The sequence below is a fragment of the Spea bombifrons genome, chromosome 3 (genome assembly GCF_027358695.1).
Source record: "Spea bombifrons isolate aSpeBom1 chromosome 3, aSpeBom1.2.pri, whole genome shotgun sequence".
Classification (NCBI taxonomy): domain Eukaryota; kingdom Metazoa; phylum Chordata; class Amphibia; order Anura; family Pelobatidae; genus Spea; species Spea bombifrons.
This window is the reverse complement of record NC_071089.1, coordinates 105,218,682-105,228,669: the sequence shown is the minus strand read 5'-3', so window position 1 is coordinate 105,228,669 and position 9,988 is coordinate 105,218,682.

Genomic DNA, 9,988 nt, shown 5'->3' with positions numbered 1-9,988 from the left:
TGTCAAGGTTCCTACGTCAATCTCGGGCTTAATGGAGAGGTTCTCAGAATCCCATTGTCTGGAGCTGACACCTACATGTCCTACTCCAACTTAATGATATCTGAGCATGCCACCTGATGTGTTTCTTACAGGCACAGCACAGCTGAAATCCTGAAATATGGAATTCAACATCAAATAAGAACCATTGAGCCTGTCTAGTCTGCCCATTGTCCCTGCAGTAAAAACCTCAAACCTTATTTCATCCTTTGTCTTGTCTTATAGTTTGCATGCCATGATTTTTCAGTTTAATCTGTTTTATATCATTCTATAAAACTGTTTTTATATTCTCAGGGTATATTCTAGGAGAAAGTTGGAAAAGGATATCAGTAAAGCTGAATTTATATTGCACACCCCAATTTGCTGAGTGTGTCCCCGTCTTCATACTATTATACCTTACATTGATTCCACTACCATATTCCACTCACTGTCTTCTCATCCTCCTCTTTAAACTTCCAATATTTACTATATATTTTCTAATATAAAGAGCACATTTCATGAAGAAATAATGTTTTATGTAGTTAGTGCCTGCTCCATGCTGATCTCAATCATATTATTCCACATCAGGGTGTCTTATATAACTCTTACATTTAAGATTTGAGCTTTACAATCTAATGAGCGCACTCTGCTTCTGGCTATAGACTGTGTTGGCAAGAAAATGATAGATACCGAGTTACAGATTAACAGCGTAAGATTCATTTGAAGGGGACCATCTTGTGTTCCTTTGATGTAAATGTCCATATATTTTCTTTGACGCTAATCCTAAGACTCTTTACTGTATAGTATTAAACTTAAATTTAGGCTAAATTAGTAACTATGCCAACAATTCCTCTTTATGTTTACTTGTATTAGTTATAAATATTGTAATGAATTTTGCAATTGAAAAGTGTGGAGAAGGCAAACCTTCCATATAAAAGGGATGCCATGGCATAAACACCGAGTATTTAGAGCAGAGACAGATAGTAAATAGTACAGGAATATTGCGCGTAAATGTATAGATCAAGGCAGTTTTAAAAACCTTTAGATCCATCACTTTACATATAAATGTACTCTTATTCTCATGATTCATAGATCATAGATTCATAACAGGAGCCCGATGCAAGTATTTTTTTCTTCTCTGCATCCCATGAAGTCCCATAATGCTGTTAATAATCAGATCACAAGCATATTTGTAACTGTATAAAATTGTTACCTTCAGTGCTGGACTGGGGATAAGAAGGCAGCCGTAGCGCTTTAAGGCCAGCAGCCATCTAATGACGTCAGTGTGGCTTACGTAGCGTGCGGTTGGGCATATCCACTCGGTGGCTGCCATATTTTGGCACCCGCCGGGGCACTGCTTATCATACTAATACTCAGTAGTTTCATTGTGATGGAACTGTGCATAACTTTAATATAACCTTCTTATACTCTCCCTAATGCAACGTGTACCAGTCATCGTGTTTTAATGAACAACGCATGTAAGACTGAGATTAGTGATGATTTTGCCAGTGATAATAATTAACATAGATTGTCTGGAAACAGCTCTAGCCATTTACTTTGACAAATACGTTAAAGCAAAGTTATCCTGTAATCATTGCCAGATGATAGGACTTCATGCAGCTGCTTGTGTTAAAATGAATAAAAAAGGCATTCAGCATTAGAGATTAGAGAAAGAGTTTAAGAACCAGAGCGGAAGAGAGGGTATGAAAATTCTGGAGGAAAATCTAGGTCAGGTCAACGGTTTAAATATTACTGGGCCAGCATCCAAATTCTGTAGCCTGTGAAGACAGAGCAAGGAAGCGTATATAATAAACAGGAGCTTTTAAAGGAAGCGTGGAAGAATGGCTATAGGAAGAAAGCCTGAGCTGTAGAACAGTATGTGAAGGCAACCTTTGACACTGAAGCTGCTGTGTATTCCAACTCTCAGCAGGACTGAGAACATAAAATCCAGCATGAGCATGTCTACCGCTGCTCAATGAAAAGACGGAGTTTGTTAGAGACCTGAATGGGAAGCGCTCCATACAAAAGCATTTTTACCACTGACAGGTGAAACCCAAAGTCGCCGGCAAGGCATTTATCTTCTGCGTTTTCTTAGGTCTGGCCGAGCTCATCACTTCCCGCTTCCTCTGCCGCCGCCATGCTTACTGCTGAGCGCTGGGATATGATGTCATATCCTATTGCTGCATCTATTAAGGACACACAGTGTTTGAGAACAGAGTGCTATGGAAGCTGTGCCGGTCAGACACAGTCCTTCACGATGGAAATGAGACAATAATCTCCCTAGCTGGTGGAGATCATACATCACTGAAAGGCGTTTCAAGCTGTTCAATTGTGAATTCCAGCCCTTCACTTTAATTCATATTATGGTTGAGTTTGACCTTAAAATTGATGTTTTGTTTACCACTGAAATATCCAGGGATCCTGCCCATACATTTCACTTTCTTACCTTCCCCACGAGTTTCTTTCCCTGCATTCGTGTGAATTCATACGTACGTTTGTTTATGTTGTATCTCCATCTCTGCTCAAACGTGGCTGCGCGAGAAGAGTCTGGCGTCGTAGCTCGGCTTCTACCCTGTTACCTCCTGGCACTTTCACCTTTAATTATAGTAGGTGTCTTCCTTTACTGAGAAGGTGGTAGGTAAGTGGAAGCCCTCTGAGCAGAAGTGGTAGAGGTTAATACGGTAAGAGAATTTAAACATGCATGGGATTGATATATGGCTATGCTGAATCTAAGACGAGACCAAGTCTTTACATCAGGAAACATGTGCTGAATGGCTGCTATCTGCCTTTAAATTCTGTCTCTCTTAGATATAGCAGAAAAAAATAGCATTTTCTTTTTTAATTTGTTGTAAGATTCTAAAGCATCTATTACTTACTGTGTCTTGAATTATGTTCTCCTTCACTTCACCAATGTAAAGTCATTTAGCAAACATTCTGTGTTTCATTTACTGGCAACCAACAGTATATCTCTGCAAAGTGAAATTTCGATGAAAGGCTGTTCAGCTTGATTGAACACCTGCAGGACACCAATCAGAAAAAGGGAATTCAAATCAAATGTAACGGGTCCGCTGCCCATCACACCTGTTTCTATTGTGTAGCTTCATACTTCATGCCGCAGTGAAGATCGAGACATTAGGAGTTCATTGTCAATGCAGCAGATAGCTGTCTATGAATATGTTAGACACGTTCTCAAGTATGCCACGGAAAAGACAACACAGATAATCCCTGTATTTATGTACATTGAATGCTATATGTTTTGTTAGATTTTTGAATGTGAATTTCAACAGGATAACCGTACTCATATATTTTAGCATAAAACGCCTATACTTTCCCCAATCAGTGCAATATTCTTGCCGATGTTGTTCTTAAAAAGTAGTAGATGATTTTCCTTGAGGGAAGTGGACATGTGTGGCAGAAGGTGACGCAGCTAGCACATCTCATCAATCTCTTATCCCAAAGTCATCGTTTTTCTCCTCACGGCTACCAAAGCTGCCTGAACCGATCAACAACAACCAGCAACATAACAATACGGAAGAGGGAAGTTGGGCAAGAATTATCATTCAGAGCTTCTGAGAGCAGGAAATCAAGATGGCTGCTTCCAAAAGTATAAATAGAAGGAGTTGAATAATGTGACAAGTCTTCTTTAACTTCCTCTGCTGTAACTTTGCCTTTTCCTGTAATTTTCATTGTCAACTCAGCCTCAATAAAACTGGACGATGGCTTCCTCCTCGTTACCACTCACCATGGCATCTCATGATGCTCACATTTATTGCAATCCATGCTATGTCCCTGCTGGTTCCTTTCCAGCTGTAAACATGAATGATTATGGAGTTTAGGGGCTCATCTACTATAATTGTTAATTATCTGATCATTACACTTCAAGCAGGTCATTTTTCCTCTTTGTTAGGATTCTTGTCATAGCAACATTTATCTTCTCTGGTATGATCCAAGATCTTACAATACACTACAAAGCATACCTCTCCCTTTCTCTTTCTAAAGTAATGGTTTCTCAGTATCATTATACCTGCTTCTGCTTGCATGGAGGTGAAGGCAAGTATTGCACGTGCAAGCACTGGTGACTTCTGGGGAACTTGAAGTGTCCCATGAGTGAAGAATCAGGCAGTCCTCCCGAGAGAAGCCTCCTATGGTATATCTTCATTACCCAACTGTAGTCACTTGTGAACCTCTTACTGAAATTAATATTAAATGATAAACTATGTTGCTAGTACATAGGATACACTTGTAGGGAGCATGGAGCGGTACAAGCAACGATTATTTGTCTTGCTTTCCATGAAGGGCAAACTAGACCCTCCGGTAATGAAAATGTTGCTTAGCATTGAAGCATTTTAACCTTAAAGATTAAAGGGACAGTTTATTGTTCCCACTAAAGAAGAATCCATATTAAAGTACTATGTGAGGTGTGCTGGGACACAAATGTTTATCCAGATCTCTGAAATATAATCTCACCACACTGATTAGTCAAGATGTCAATATTATATCCATATCTTACCATCCAGCAGAAAATGATTCTTAACAGATGCATTCATATATCTATATCTATATACATTAGCTACATTTCCTTTTATTCATTTCTTGGGCAGTCTATTATTTTCACTCTTGCTTGGGACACTACCCTGGACGTTGCTTCTTCCATCTGGTTTCCCTTTTTAATGTGTCTGTGTCGGGAGTACTTTGCCTGTTCCATGAGCCAGTTATCTGAGTTTGAGTGTGCCTCCAGTGAGTCTCTTGTTTTTGGCCTCGTCTAGCTGCTTGATTCACTGACTCTGGCTTATTCATCCCAAATCCAAGTGGCCACATCAACCCAAAGGCTCAACCTGAGGGGAGCATGCCTGTTATTGGTGAAGATATCTACCAAGTCCAACGGGCCACAGAAACCCAAATGTTTATTCTGAGGGGTACATGTTTATTATTGGTGAAGATTCATATAGTTAGTCTTCACCTCTTTACTAAGCATCCAGTCCTTGTATACATTTATTTCCGATGAATTTCGTACGATGAGCCAAATCAAGTGAACAGCAGCTTCAAAAACTGTAATGAGCTGTCCGATCAGAGATCCCACCAGAAGCTAGATGTAAAACAACCCAAGGCTGGGTAAACTGAAACCAAGGGGGGCTTTTTGAGGAGAAGCAGGTTACTAGAACGGAGTGTTGAGTAGAAGCTTGAATTCCAGTTTGTAGCTACCAGGCCAGACAAACAGGTCAGTATCTACCAAAAGGTACTAGCAGTTCCAATATTCAACGATGATGCATTGACGCCGTGAATTGTGACAAATTCCTGCTGTGTATTCAAAATAGAAGAACAAAAGAGAACACAAGAGGTAAGCGATTCGCTAGTGCCGCCTGAAAAAACAGAGAATATTATTGTATCAAAATAATTTCGGCATTCTGAGTAGACAGTATAAACAAGTGTAATGATTTGTAGTCCCATCTGGCAGAAAATTAGTACATTACTGTGTTAGCATTCCGATTGCAGTAATTGTATTCTCTTGGAACATGCATGTAAACTAGGCTAGTGATGGAAATGTATAAAGTGTAAATAATCAGAGAAGGAAATGTGAAGTAGTTCATCCAATAAATAGGTCACGAGACCTGTAGGACTTCATTTAGCATTATATATATATATATATATATATATATACACTGATCAGCCATGACATAAGTGTAGGTCTTACTTTTGCCACCAAAACAGCCCTGATCTGTTGAGACATGGACTCCACTAGACGTCTGAAGGTGTGCTGTGGTTTCTGCACCAAGATGTTAGCAGCAGGTCCTTTCAGTCCTCTAAGTTGCGAGGTGCGACCTCCATGGATGCATCCTGATGCCATGTGTTCTCCAGGTAAGCGAAACACCCCGCCATCCATGTGATGTAAAAAAAAACGTGATTCATCAGACCTTCTTCCATTGCTCTGTGGTATAGTTCTTATGCTCACATGCCCATTGTAGGCACTTTCGGCAGTGGACAGGGGTCAGCATGGGCACCCTGACTGGTCTTTGGCTATGCAGTGCCATACACAACAAACTGCGATGCACTGTGTGTTCTGACGCCTTTCTATCAGAACCAGCATTAACTTTTCCACCAGTAGCTCGACTGTTGGATTTGACCACACGGGCCAGCCATCACCCCCCAAATGCATCAATGAGCCTTGGCAGCCCATGACCCTGTCGCCAGTTCACCGCTTTTCCTTCCTTGGACGACTGTAGACTGGAAACACCCCACAAGAGCTGCCATTTTGGAGATGTACTGACCCACTCGTCTAGCCATCACAATTTGGCCCTTGTCAACACATCAACTTTGAGGACGAAATGTTCACTTGCTGCCTAATATATCCCACCTACTGACAGGTGCCATGATAACGAGATTATCAGTGTTATTCACTACACCTGTCAGTGGTCATAATGTTATGGCTGCCAGGCATGTAAATATACTGTATATATATCAAACTAAAAACTTTAGATGAAATTGGCATGTTTTATAAACTAGAATTAATAATCCCTTTCTTATCATGTGTCAATGAGACCTTGCAGATTAATCTATAAGGATACCTGGGAACTTCCCAGGGCAGGCTACCTAAAAGTCTATGTTAGACTCAGCAGTGTATAGACACCCTAGTGGGGCAGGGAAACAACCCTCCCTTCTCGTCAGGAACATTACACCACCACCCCCCGATGCTGCATTTCATCTATACACAGGGTAGAAATTGTAGGCCCCACAGCCTGTTTGTTCCACGAAACACGTCGCAACTCCATGCTATTGGAGTTGGGTTTTAAATGGCTGATCGTATGCAACATTGGCTGTCCAGACAGATTTTTAGGTGGGTAGAAGGTGCTATTGGGTCGCAGCCCACCAAACATTTACCTAGCGTGTCTGATGCTCTGTCTGAACCTGTTTTAACACAGGAAATAATTGCAATTAAATGTCTTCTAATGATTCCAGTGCTGAGTGAAGAACATTGACCTAAATGATTACATATAATTGTAGCAAAGCCTCGCAAATTATTTTGTTGGCAGGGAAGAGTAATGCTGTTTTAATAATATATTTTGTCAAACATTTACTAATTAACTTGGTTTCTAGCCGTGTTGTCTTCTTCCGCATTGTTTAAAGTAGCTTGCATCGCTCACTTTGAACTAATGAGGACTAAAGACACTGAAAGGAGATGGAGTGCATTATATACAGAACACTCTGAGCTCTGTCACTGTGGCTTTTGATCTTTTAATTAGTATGATTACTTTGAAATTGTTTGGTTCAAAATAAGAGATTGATTCGCCATATGGAACCTCCTCCAAAAGTTGGCTGAACCAGAATTTTAGTGAATATTTTACCTTGATGTTATTTCTTCTTTGCGGACCCAACAGTCACAAAGTCTGCCTATTTCAATAGTCTTCCGCCTAATGGGTTTATATGGCTGATCGTATGCAATAAGCACAAGGGATGTCTCTAATAAAGTCGTGGCTTATGTTAAACTCATGATTAGCAAAATGAAATGATGTTTGGTGACAGTAACAGATCATAATCAGCCTTGAAGCCAAGTGCAGTCCAAAGGACTAGTAATATAGAACCCCCAAAGCACTTTTGCCATCAAGGATCTCCCAGTATACCTTAAGCCTAACAAGACAAAATACCCTGTATACAGAACACAGAGGGGACCTATAAGGGTTTAATTTGTGTGCATGTCTATTATATGTCTCGTGTGTCACTGTTTCGCTGGACTATTAAGAAAGGTCGTCCCCGCAGAAGTTCTTCCGCCCAAACTACCGCTACTGAGAGGGGAATTCCCGGCAGCAGTAGTCCAGGACTTAGACGATCCCAACAGTGGACAACCTCCCACCAGCTGGAGATAAGTTCTGAGCGGCAGGTAGTCGGACAAGCCAGGGGTCTGATACACGGAGCAGGTAGTCGGACAAGCCAGGGGTCTGATACACGAAGCAGGTAGTCGGACAAGCCAGGGGTCAAAACCAGAGATCACAAGCAAAGGTACCGAATCGTAGAGCAAGGGAGAGTCAAACAAGCCAGGGGTCAAAAACAGGAACTTGATAGCACTAGCCAAAGACGTAAACTGAAGACCACAACAGGGTGCCTGTGAAAGGCACAGCCAGCCTTTTAAAACTGGCGCCAAACACAAGCCCCTCCCGCACCAGAACAAAGATCACGCCTCCAGCCGTCAATCAAACCTCAGACGAGCGCGAGCCCGGGAGGCGGACCGACGACCGGAGGACGGTAAGTACCGAGGCTCCGGGAACCATTGTTCCCGGAGCTACTCTCCCCCGACGCGCACCTCGGGCGGATGATTGTCCGCTGCCCGGGGAGATGTTCTCCCGGGAACGCGGACAACCCTCCGCCCGCAACTAGCCCTAGTGCGGCGATCGGAGGACCGACCGCCTTCCCGAACGGCCGGCGTTCGAGAAGCGCGGCCGGTTCTCCTCCCGGCGGCGTCCGGAGTGTCTCCCGGCGGAGACACTCCTGGTGGCGTCCGGAGCCGCCGGGACGGTGACATTGTGCCGTCATTTCTCTAATGAGGTTCCTATAAGGTTTGTAAACATGAAATAGCCCCCAACAGGGAAGTGTTTTCTAGTCTGAGAAAGCAACATTTCGGGTTTCATATACAATTTTCATATACAGTGCCCTCCACAAATATTGGCCCCCTTCCTAAATATGAGCAAAGAAGGCTGTGAAAAAATTGCCGTTAAACCTGTATTTTATTTGCAATCGTTTGATATCCAAGAGAGCGGAATATTTTGTGTATTGTTTGAAGAAAAGATCAAAAGATTAATCAATAAAGACAATTTTCACAGGTTTCTTTGTCCCATATTTACCAAGAGCGCCATTATTTGTGGAGGGCTTTGTATCTCCGCACCTCAATCATCATTTTTTGGGATTGATTACGCCTTTAACAAAAAAAATAAAAATAGGCTGCGGTAAAAGAGGTGAGATCCAAGCAATGGACAGAGGAGCTTAGCTGTTGGCAGAAACAGGTTAACTTAAATTCTATCAGTTCTGCTGCTTATTGATCCATCCGTCTATTACTCTGTTCACTGCTTGAAAGGACATACAAAGTGTGTTCATCATAGCGTGTCCTTTGAAGAGTTCTTTTCATCTGTCAATTCCTTTGGAAGACGTATTATTTCTGGTGGGCTGATTCATGTAATTATCAGCATAATTTCCCCCTAAAGCCAGAAGCTTTAGCTATATCTCCCTGGAAAATGATTTTACTTTTTCCTTTTATCTTAAACTTTAAGGGCAATAGATGGAACAGCCTCCCATCAGAAGTGGTAGAAACTAATACAGTGAGGGAATTTAAACACGCATGGGACAGGCATAACACTATCCTGCATCTAGGCCGGGACCAAGGACTTTTTAATGCCTGACTGTCTACATCAAGAAAAATAGACAGACTAGATGGGCCGAAAGCACTAATATTGCCATTTTGAATAGATATGGATGTAAAGTATGTTAAAACCTACATCTTAGGGGTTTGCGTTGTGTTATCTCATTTACGGTTCTTTAAACGTCTCTTTGGTTTATTAACAAACTAAATATTAAAAATGTAAAAGGAGTTATATAAAAAGTTATAGTATAGATATAACGCAAATACAATCCTAATTATGACCTTTATTGTCAGAACATATTTGTTCTTCCCCTAATGTACTGTCTATACCAGTGGCACTTACCAACTGAAAATGTCTTCTGAGCTTGACTTGCTGCATTTGTCGATGATGTCACCTGTTACCTTGGCAACTGTGACGACTGCAATAACAAAATTTAGCAGACTGCTGAGTTTATTTATGGCGATGCTTCAAAACCGGATCCAAATTTTTATATATATATAATGACATTTATGTTTTCCGTAACTGTGGCACAGTTGACTATTTTTCTTTAAAGATACCATTGTAGAAATAAATAAATAAATAAATACGAAGTGCCCCACGCTGTGTTAGCTCATCCCTCTATTCTCGGT